At 34.6% G+C, this 11714-nt stretch overlaps 1 long non-coding RNA gene across 1 annotated transcript; it reads right to left on the reverse strand.

Moving 5' to 3' along the window:
- Positions 1-646: 646 nt before the first annotated feature.
- On the reverse strand, positions 647-3933 carry LOC131367877 (uncharacterized). Its single transcript, XR_009206971.1, has 4 exons — positions 3688-3933; positions 3021-3069; positions 2162-2587; positions 647-1646 (listed from the first exon to the last, which is right to left on the reverse strand). It is a non-coding gene; the product is annotated as an uncharacterized LOC131367877 (long non-coding RNA).
- Between the last annotated feature and the right edge of the window lie 7781 nt (positions 3934-11714).

Raw genomic sequence — 11714 nt, forward strand, 5'->3', positions numbered from 1 at the left:
TGATTCTTTTATGAACTACTGCATATACACAATATCATTCCAATGGTGGTGGTGGGGAAGGGTGTTAGTCTCGAAAATTAACACTTAACAGAGAAGAATTAACTAAATGGGAAAATTACTAAATCAATAAACAAAAAAAAAAATCTGTAATTTGACAGTATTTTGTAGAGTTTATGTTTTTGATAAATATCATATTTATGGTACACTGATGGCTGGAATGTATTTGGGTGATGAACTGAACTGTAGCAAGCTGTCTGTACAAAGAGATGCCAAAAGATGAACCTGATAGTGAATGAAGCTTCTTAACAGTAAAAAAAAAGCCCCAATATTTTAATGCATGTTTCAGCAATTAGTCATAGTAATTTTCCATTTAAGTGGCCAACAAGGATGGTGGCAACAGTGACTCATAAGTGGTTTTTTATTGTACTGGAAAAGTTTCTATTGTACTGGAAAACACACATTCTGATATATCTACAAGGCCTCTAACCACGTAACTGAAGCAGTACTCATATTCATTCATTTGTTTGTAGTGCTTTTTTATTTTTATCACTTCGAATTTAATGTTCATTACAATCCTTCTGCTTTCTTACTTAACTTTTGTTCTCTCTCTTTCCAGGAGCACTATTATTGTTTAATGCACCAAGCTTCCTTAGATTGCACATCTTTGGTTCTGATGGATAATATTCATCATAATATTCTGTCTACTCAGGATCCATGGAATAATCCTCATGTCCCACCTTTTTACAGCACTATTCCCTCTGGAATATGTATCTAGTATATTTTGATTTGACATTTGATTCTTATATTCAACCATTCAGTATTTTACTGGGTGATTTTACATTCGCAGTCCTTAATAAAAATACCAAAAACAGAAAAGTGAGCATAAAATCTGATCATATAATCATTTTAAATCAAATTAAGTCTAAATTCATTTTATTTAATTTAAAACTCTTCTCTTGATTACATTATAATACATATTTGATACATTATACAATATAAAAATCAATAAGGTTTACTGCCAATGTCAGTAATCTCACATAGAGGTACAATATCAGCATTTCTCAAAGACACTGTCAAAAACATCACAGCAATTAAAAATGTAAAACAGACTCAAATATTTATGAAGTAAAGGGTCTTCCATCTGTCATGTCCTCATAATAGCTTAAACATCTTCATCATGACGCATCTTCATGCTGTCTATGATGTCTTGTGAATTAAAATAACAGTTCTAGGTCTATACCATAAGTTACTATTACTAATGCATTCTTTTTTCAAGAAGAAATAATGCCTCTGTTTATAGCCACTTTCCTGCACTGACACACAGTTGACACCCTTTTACAAGTGAGGACATGTGAGAGAATTGTAATATTTATGCATAAAACGACCTTTTGTGATAATCATCCGTGGGCGTTTCTGAGTCATAAGAATCACTTAGGTTAGGAGAATAACAGGAGACACACTGAGACTTTTAGAAAGATGTCATGTTACATTTCTAAGTGAAACAGGACAAAAAATAACAACGGATGTATAGGAAAAAAAAGTATAACACCATATAAACACAGTTGCCACAAATTTTAATAACAACAGAAGAGAAATAAGGACTGTGTGAAGGACATTTTCTGGGACATTGTTCTCAGTATCAGCATCTGAAAATTAAAAGCATAGTAACAACAACAATAATAATAATAATAATAATAATAATAATAATAATAATAATGGATGTAGTAATAACTATTGATGTCTCAAGTGGCTGTGCAAGTAGTGTCCAAAATGGCCAGAAAATATAGTTACAAAGTACATATAGATATGTACATACTTATCAGGTTTTGTGATATTAACTTAATGCAAACATGTAAAAGTACTGCTGATTGTCTGACAGCGGCCTCGTGGGTTTTTTTTAACCCAACTAGTGCAAAGATGCAGTACACCAATTTCTACTTAATTACGCTTCCTGAGAAACATCCTGACTTCAAGTATAGCTTTTTGAGTAAATTAACAATTGATGGGCATTTATTGCTCAGAGCTGATTGGCAGGTGATGTCCATATTGTTTACAAATGTTTCTGATCATTCTTGAGGATCAGATGCTGCTCTAACGCTTTCTGTACTTTCTGAATCCAGCACTTCCTAATAATATTAATAAATGATAAAGCATGACTTACCAATATTATTACTAGTATTACTACTAGTATTAACTGTGGTACTGAGGATGGAGATGTCTGTAGTCACCTCCTCTTGGACAATGAGGTTTGTGCCATTTGCATAATTCTGCAATATTTTCTCATTAATCCAGGAGAAGAAAATGCAGAAGTACTTGCCGGTGTCATTTAGCTTGAGCATGGAGAGTGAAAGGTTTGCACTTTGCTGATTAATGAAAATGTTATTTTTCAACCGTCCTCTGAGCTGAGAAAGGTTTTTGACCTCGTGTAGCTGTCTGTCAGCATCCTCCCTGTACCACTCTACACGGAATTTGGAAATTTTCAGTCCATCATCTGCACGGATGTGACATGAGAGAGTAACATTTTCCCCCTCAGTGAGATGTACAGTAGCTGGCTGCTGTTCCACGAATATGTGACTATTGACAAATGCTGTAGTTGGGCACAGAGTGTGAGAAAATAAATAAATAATTTCCAGACTTTATGATTCATTAGTTATGCTTCTATGATTCATATCACTTTTCTCATAACATGAAGACCAAACTAAGCTTTATATAGTAAACTCTCAACAATATTTACTTATAATTGACCAATAAAGTGTTTTTAAGACACTGCACATTTCAACTTTTTCAAATGTAGTGCATTTTAATTTTTCTAGACGAATCATTTCTTTAAACATTCATCCATTGTTTCACGTGCCAAGGTTTTTTCATTTTTCATGTGATCCCACCCACGAGAATGATTTATTCATGTGTAACATGTACGATGTTTCCGTAATGGGAGCTGTTACATATTTTCGGATCGGTAATAAAAGAAATGCTGATAGAGCAATAATTAAAGCTTCACATATATGTAAACATGTTACCTGAAAGATGGATTACAGCAAAAAGGAACTCATTAGGTAGCATCTCTTCCTGAATGAAAGAAGAGTCAACATGATCTGATTATCATGTAGCATTACAATATCTTGTAATGCTACATATTGTAATATATTAATAGAAATGAAAAATCACACGTTTATGTTGATGCCATAACAGCTCTCCAAACCCAATGCCGATTTGCATATAATAAATACATCAACTTATGATACTTTAACTTTTTATTTTTTATCCATATTAAATACTGAATAAGACTAGCCTAGGTACTATAATGAATAATTCTAAACAAAATCTAAATTACAAAGTTTTAGTTTAAGCAAACGTTTCAACTTTTAAAAAAGAACTTCTGTCAGTTGTTTGTCCGTATCACTTATAAACCTCACACCTTTGAGCAACAGCTTATAAGCCAAAGCACGGCAGGATGTGCTCTTTTCCCCCTTACTGCAGAAAAGTCACACTCGAACATACAGTGACTTCAATCATGAACATAGATATAAGACAAGGAAAGAGAAAGAAGGCAAGAAAATGTTCAATTTGCTTGCCTGTTGTTCATCTAAACAATCAATTTGGCATAATTTACATTTGGAAATCCAGTTGCTAGGATACATGTTTAATCCAAGTTACATATAAGACTATTGTAAAGTTGTGACTTACCTATTTTCAGTCCAAAAACAATGCTCTTGGTTGCAAGGTTTTATCCGCTGCTTAAACCCAGTGCTTTGAGGGAACAGTGATGATGGTGGGCCTTCACTCCTCTCTAAGAGTAGGCTAGCATTTCCTTGTCAAGCTGCATTTCATAAATTTGTGTCACTGTTATGCAGCATATAATGGAGGAGAAATGTGTAGTCTCAAGCATCATCAAACAAACACTACTTGCCTCTTGTGGGCAGGTTCATCTACATATGACATGAAATCGTAAAGTTATTGTGATTTTTTTTCTTCACCTCCACACTGACAAACGCTTGCTGGGTGTTTCTTAACCCGTGTGGTTATGGAGAAACAGGAAGTTTACTGCACGAAATGACAAAAAAACTTTTCAAGTAAATCTTGCAATATACAGGACTTGTGGCTGCTCAGCTTCAGACATCTCTTCAGTGTAAGTTTCCACTTTTTTTTTGTAACCATAAATGAAGTATATTAGTCATATTGTCATTTATTAAAAAATATTTCTGAAAGGATTTAATAAGCACCAACAGCAGTATAAAGAGTTTTAAAAATAAGGAAAGCAGCCAGGATTCAAGCTTTCCCTCAAATGTATGTTACATATTATCACTCATTGTTTTTTCCAATTAACTGTCTTTAGATGGCACTTTCACTGTGGATAACAATAATTAGCATATGTATGTTTTCTGCCAGTTCTACAGGTAAGACATTTTTATATCTAACATTAAGTGGGAACTAAAACACTTTGCACCATTGTGTAATTTGGCCTGACACGAAGAGACGTTACAGTTAATACTCTGAACTGAATGCCTCTCCGTAACTGAAATGTTTTATTTCTTTTACACCACAGCAAGTTACCATTGATATTAAACAATCTCATTCATTATAAAGTCATTCCTTCACCAGGTTATCCTTTTTTCTTCGCTGAAGATAGTATGGCAAAAAAAAATGAAGCTTGTTAGTCAGGTTAGAAAGAAACTTTACACTTTACATGTCAGAAAACCTAAAGTTATAGAATTAACTACAGCACTGACACGGCGAACTTCTTCAGAAAAAGTCATTTTTAAATCTGTCTACATGGATCATCCATCATACACGCCTCTATGGACATTAATATTATAAAAAAAACGATATTAGTATAACCAGATATTATACATATTACATAGCCAGAACTACTATTGACCAATCCGAGTCCACTCATCACCGCTGTGGTATGAAAATATTAATGAAGTAATTATTAAACACGTTTTAGGTTTGCATTTGTAGATTTTTCAACAACAACAACAACAAAAACAAAAACTACTACTACTACTAATACTAATGCTAATAATTATTATTATTATTATTATTATTATTAGTAGTAGTAGTAGTATCATGCCAAATAACACATTACGATTTATATAATACTGTATATAAAAGAAATAGAAAAGAGTTATCCCCCTCCCAAAAGAGAAAAGGACATTAAAGTTTACTGGAAAGCTCTAGAAGGCCATCTGAAATTAGACATAAGACATCAAGATAAGAAGTACTTTATCAGTCATCATGATGACTCATTTGTGATTGCAGACTTTCAGTACAGAAGTTGCATACTGTTCTCTGCTACTGGATCTTTAAACTACAGCTTTAAGATTACAGCCATAAGCGAATCCTGAAAATCCCTCAATCAAGATCATAGTGCAGGAATTCTGCCTGATAGACAGTTTTGTAGAAGATGTACAGAATTGAAACATGATCTAATCTGAAATTCTCAGTTATGTGCTCTAAAGAAATGAATATGGTTAACTACTGTGCAATGAGACTGAAACAGAACAGTGTGGGTAACTTGTGAAAGCACCAGACTTGGTGTTTCAGTACTTTTTTTTTTTTTTTTTGCAGCATTTCATGTTTATTGCAAGTATATGGTTTGGTCACTGCATACAAAAAAACTTGAAAAAACTTGTGCTTCTGTCTATGTTTATAACCGTCAAACAAAATTATTTGGATAATAAAATGCTTGTTAAATCGGGAGAATAAAGTCATTTTGTTAGACATTTGCTCCTTTAAGAAATTCAGCTGTTTCACTGTCCTGTACCATTCCTGTCATATAAAAGTAAATTTCACATCATTCTACACACAGAATTTTAAGTCCCTATCAGATTAACCTCACTCTGTATGTGTTACTGTTTTTAATGTCCACGTCATAACGTTGATCTTTCTCCACTTAGGCCCAAACGTGTGAAAATGCTAATATAATTTTTTTTTGTATTTGTAAGCTCTACTTTTGTTTTAGCAATCAAATTTATAGTTTTGTGTGATCACATCTCTCATCATTAACAGAACATTCCTTTGCAAGCACCAAAATATACACTGTGCATTAGTAATTTCGGGTTTTCTCAGCTGTATGATATTATAGATCAGACTATAATACACAGCTATCAAAAATATAGTTAGTAATGTTTATGTTTCTTTATTACAGGATCCAATGTAACAATGACAACTACAACCGGTAAGTATCAGAGGGGCAAGACAGTTAATTGTGTATATACGTATTTGTTTATTTAGTGTTTGGCACATTTGCCTCACACTTCTAGGGTGTGGGGTTTTATTACAGCCTCTAACACACACTCAGCTCAACTTGAGACGCAAGTTGAGTGTGTGTGTGATTGTGTTCAGGGTGCCCCCCCCCCACCCCCCACTGTGGCCTGGGATAAGCTCCAGGTTTCCTGCGACTCTTTTTAGGATAAGCGGTACAGAAAATGGATGGATGGATAGATGTGCTTTCTGTGCTAAGGTCACACACCACTTAAAAAAGACTTTTTAAAAAATAAAATACCTACATTGTGCTAGAATAATTGACAGTAAATAACAAAAATTATATAATAATTGAATATTTTATAGCTCTGCATAGCCACTGGTTGTGCCTGTTACTTGTGGTACTTACCAACAGAAAACTACCACAAAAATGAACTTTTATCATGTAGAAAGGAAAAGGAAAACAAAATGCAAAACCAGAACAAATAGTATTATAACAAGTATAACACATGGTACATCAAATCCAGAGTTGTTTTGTATGTATATAAGCAAAAGAAAAAGAAGAAGAAGAAGAAGAAGAAGAAGAAGTGTACAGATGTCTGTCTGCAGGTTTTTTTGTATCACAGAGGTGATATTATCAAGGTTGGCTCAAACAGGATGTGGTCAGCATCAAGGGAGGAATAAACATTGATGTATATAAGAACATAGAGATTCATCCTACTGTACCGTGGTAAAACACAGCTCGCATTGCTTAACACCTTAAGTAGACAGAAAAACTCTTTTACATCTTCACATACTAAATTGTAATATTTTAATCATATTACTGCTATATTATCAGTGTTTTTTTTTACTATGTTCAACATAATGTATACTACATTATATTACATTATTTATATTGGATGTTAAAAAAGTTACCCATGTTCATGTGGTAAAAAATTCCAAGTGATAAATATCTATATTTCCTATATTAGCAGGTCTGTGTTGCTTGAAACATGGCCTGCTTTTCTTAGCAAAACAATGCAAGCAATAGAAAACTTCTGTCTGCTTCTAACTGCTATGCTAAATAGTAAGGTAAATAGTATGTTGTAACATTACCACATATGATTCTTTATTTACACTATTCATCTCTTTGTGCTTTTTTTCTCTTGAACAGTGACTTCACAGTCCCCTCCCAAATTCATTACCATTATATCCATTAGCATTCCTATAATTCTTGTCCTGCTAGCAGCTATTATTATTCCAGTGGTGGTTATCTACCGACGAAAAAGGTGGGATTTATTTGGATTGTTTTGTATACAATTAATTTGATGGCTGATTTTTTTTGTTGAACTAACAAAACTGTTGCAAGTTTTGGGTAATATGTGCTTACAGTCTGCAGAGTTAGTCTACTGAGGGGTGTCATAACTTGTGCATGTGTATGGTATTTATGAGTTTTATTAAGTTTTTCTGTTTTTTAATCCCCATGGTAGAAGTTAAGTTAAATTGTCTTTATTTGTCACACATACATTACTGCGCAGTGAAATTCTTTCTTCACATATCCCATCCTTGGGGCTTGGGGTCAGAGCGCAGGGTCAGCCATGATGCAGCCTCCATGGAGCAGGGTGGGTTGGGGGTCTTGCTCAAGGGTCCAACGGTGGCAGACTGGCGGTGTTGGTGCTTGAACCCTGATCTTCAATCCAGAGCCTTACCCACTTGAGCTACCCCCGTTAAAGAGCAAAGTACTTGTGTGAAATTAATGCATAATTAACCAACGTGTCCTGTGTCCAAAAACAGCATGCTATAGGTAAAATCACACATCAAGACAATGATCATGTTTTTTTTTTACATTAACTGACCCATCTATGGCAAAGCATCAGGAAAAACATCCAAAGAAATGCACAGGGAAGTTAATCTCGCACCATGATAATGCACCTAAACACACTACACTCTCAACCAAGGAGTTTTTAAGCAGAAACAATCTGTTTATCTCTTCACATCCACCATAATCTCTAGTTCTCACTCCTTGCCACTTCTTTTTGCTCCTGCATTGCCTTGGTATGATTGATGCTTAAGCATGTTCAGTGTGAGAATAGCTGATTTACAGTCTGTCCTGGTGAACAAGTCTCTTAATGTAAAAAAAAAAAAAAAGACCTTTGTTGTCTTGGCCTGACGTGTTTCTTTTGATTTTGGAGAACCTGGGAGAAACCTAAAGCATGAACATTGCTTCAGCAGCAGTTTTATCAAGCAAAAAACTACATTTGCATTGGCTGAAAAACAAAAATCACTAAATTCCTGTGCAGGACCAAAGAAAAAGAAAGACACAAACACTACACACTCATCCACAAGGTATGACACCGTTCTGGAGACTGACTTACCAGACTGTAAGGGTATACTACCTAATTCTGCAAATATGTTTTGGGTGTATACATCACATCATTCAAATTACAGGAATTCTTGTTCACCTCAGTGAGAGAACTGTTATTACTGTATGTTAAGAGTTCAGAATGTAAATAATGTAATTTATAGTAGTGAACAAATTACAGAATAGAAACCATGAACAAATTGTTTACAGATATATAAATGTACTTTTTAAATGTTATAGGTCTATCTTTTAGGTTCTTGTCATCAGTGTTTGACTTTTTATGTTTTCTGGATGTTCTGAGAACCTTTTTTTTAAATGTTGCTGCATTTAATTACAAATGAAGAGATGGGTGTTCAAAGAAATCTAAATTGACTTGCAGGGGACGGGAACGTTTACATCAGGACTCGATCTGCTATGGAAATGCTGGAAATGTGTCTCTTGCAGTGGAACAAAATGTGTAAGACTTTGATACAGTGTGTGTGTGTGTGTGTGTGTGAAATAAAACCGTGCAGATGGCAGACTCAGACTTTGACACTGAACAGCATACTGATGACCACATCCCCAAAAACAAGAGCCAATCTCTGTACCCAAAGTAACTGCAGCTTTGTTGAAACACATCCTGAACTTGCAAAATCTTTTGTCTATAAATTATGACTGTCTCAGCTAGAAACACATACATTACATGAATAACATACATGTATGCATGCCTGCATGTTGATGGCGGTAGTTTAACATTTCTGTTGTAAAACACTTGGCAATTACTAAATTTATTAAAACTGAAGTGTTGCACTGCTTCTGTGAACACTAACACTCATGTTCTTTGATTATGATTGGCCATTTCAAACATTTTGACATTACTGAGCACTGCTAGACTTGAGGGGGATCATGCTAAAACTGTAAATGAAATAACTTTTTGTTAACAACATACATAAGGGATCTGAATGGAGTGCAAGAGGGCAGCACCAAAAATATCAGATATTTGGGGGAACAGTTTGGCCATATCTGATTATTAAGGGGATGTGTCCACCTCAATGCCTATGGCGGTTATTGCTCTGTCTGGACTTGCAACTTTCCTAAATGTTATTTTCCCTATAAGCACAAAACATATTAAATATGAGAATCATTACACTGTTATTTACACACAGGTATAAAACAACTGAAAAGGAAAAGGACAACTACGGGTCTATGCCACCGAAAGAGGAGCCAATCTACATCAATGTTCAGGTAGTGTAGCTAATGCAAAAGTAAATAAATAAATAGATACAAGATTTCATTGATAGATTTCTGCTCAATTCTCTGTTTTTTTTTTTTCCAACTTCATTGAAGATGGTCCACTTATTTACTGTCAATGCTTACCTGATTAAAAATATGAGCCTCTGGAAAGGCTTTAGGAACATATTCCTGAATATTCTCCAATGTTCTCTTGTAGCTGTGATACAGATTATCTCAGGTGACATGCACATGATTGCTATGTTCTGTAGATAAATCACTGAAGTTTTTTGTTGTGAACGAAATTTCCACATGATCATAGTGAATTACTGATATAGCTGAGCTCCATCTTCTTCTTCTTTTTTTAACCTACAGGGTAAACGTTCAATGGAGCAGAGTGCGGATGGTGATCGAACTGAAAATATCTACTGTAATGTTGGCTATAATACACAGCAGTAGGACACAAAAGGTCCTACATAAAGATCAGTATGTTCATGTAATTTGTTGAAACACAGTGATATTATACATATGTTATACTTTATGTACAGCTTTAATGACTCATGGAATGTGACTGCATTGCATTAGCAGGTTTTCCCGCAAATCTCTAAGGGATGCATCAAGTCATGAAAAGCATACAATTTTAAATTGTTTGTATGTTGGATGGGCAGCTTAGTGGTTACCACTGTTGCCTCACAGCATGAAGGTCCTGGGTTCGAATCCTGGGTTCAAACAGGCAGGGGCCTTTCTGTGTGGAGTTTGCATGTTCTCATGTTTCCTCCCACACGTCAGGTTCATTGGTAACTCTAAATTGCCCATGGGAGTGAGTGTGATTGTGTGTGGTTGTCTGTCTATATGTGTGGCCCTGCGATGGACTGGCGACCTGTCCAGGGTGTACCCCTGCCTTTCGCCCTATGTGTGCTGGGATAGGCTCCAGCAGACCCCCGTGACCCTAATTAGGAATAAAGCAGGTATAGACAATGGATGGATGTTTGTCGGATGCAACAGAAAATGATGGAAATGATACTAAGAAATCAGCATGTGCATTCAGTTTTTATTAGATGACTATTATATGTTGTCTATCTAAGTCCTCATCAGGAAATGAAAGGTGTTGTACTATTTACATTACTAATTATTAATAAATTCTCATTTAGTATTACTTCTATATATCAAACAAGTTTTTTCTGATCTCTGAGGTTCTGCTTTTGATTTCCTTTCTCTCTCTCTCTCTCTCTCTCACTCTCTCTTTCTCTGTGTTGCAAAATGTCATGTTCTGAAAAAACATTAGGTACAACCCAATATTTTGCAACAAATTACTCTGCAACGGAGACTCACATAAAATGATAATGAACTGTGAGGAAAATGGAAACTACGCTTTGTGTTATTTTGTGTGAAAATAGTTTTTTTTCTCTGTAAAAGCCTTCTGTGTAATTGTTGTGACTGAAGAGAAAGGTCAGATCACAGGATAAACAAGGCATTCAGAAAGAAGGTTTTATGTTATACTTTTACTTTGAGCAGTGCATAGAAAGAAAACTAAAATGCAGTATTTCAACAAATGTCTCAATTTAAGATTTTAAAAGTATAACAAGCATGCTGAAAATTGCTGTTGCCTAAACATTATTTATGTTTATATTTAAGAAAAATTAATAGAGGCTTCTTGTTTCATTATAGTTGTGCCCCCTAACAGTAATTATGTGAACACAATGATTTCTCTTTAAATGAGTAAATGTGCAATGTTTTCTTAGCGATGATTTCTTAATAATCCTGTCATAGTCATTCAGAGCATTAAGTGCAATTAACCATTAGATTAGTCGCAGTTAAATTATGGTTACCCATTTCATGCAAAACACAAAATAATCCCATTGAAATATGAAATAATGGAAATAACACTTTAACACTTGAAATACACAAGAATAATATACACAGCATTTAAAGTCTATATGATGACTGTATTTGTATG

This window comes from Hemibagrus wyckioides, linkage group LG17 (genome assembly GCF_019097595.1).
Source record: "Hemibagrus wyckioides isolate EC202008001 linkage group LG17, SWU_Hwy_1.0, whole genome shotgun sequence".
Lineage (NCBI taxonomy): Eukaryota > Metazoa > Chordata > Actinopteri > Siluriformes > Bagridae > Hemibagrus > Hemibagrus wyckioides.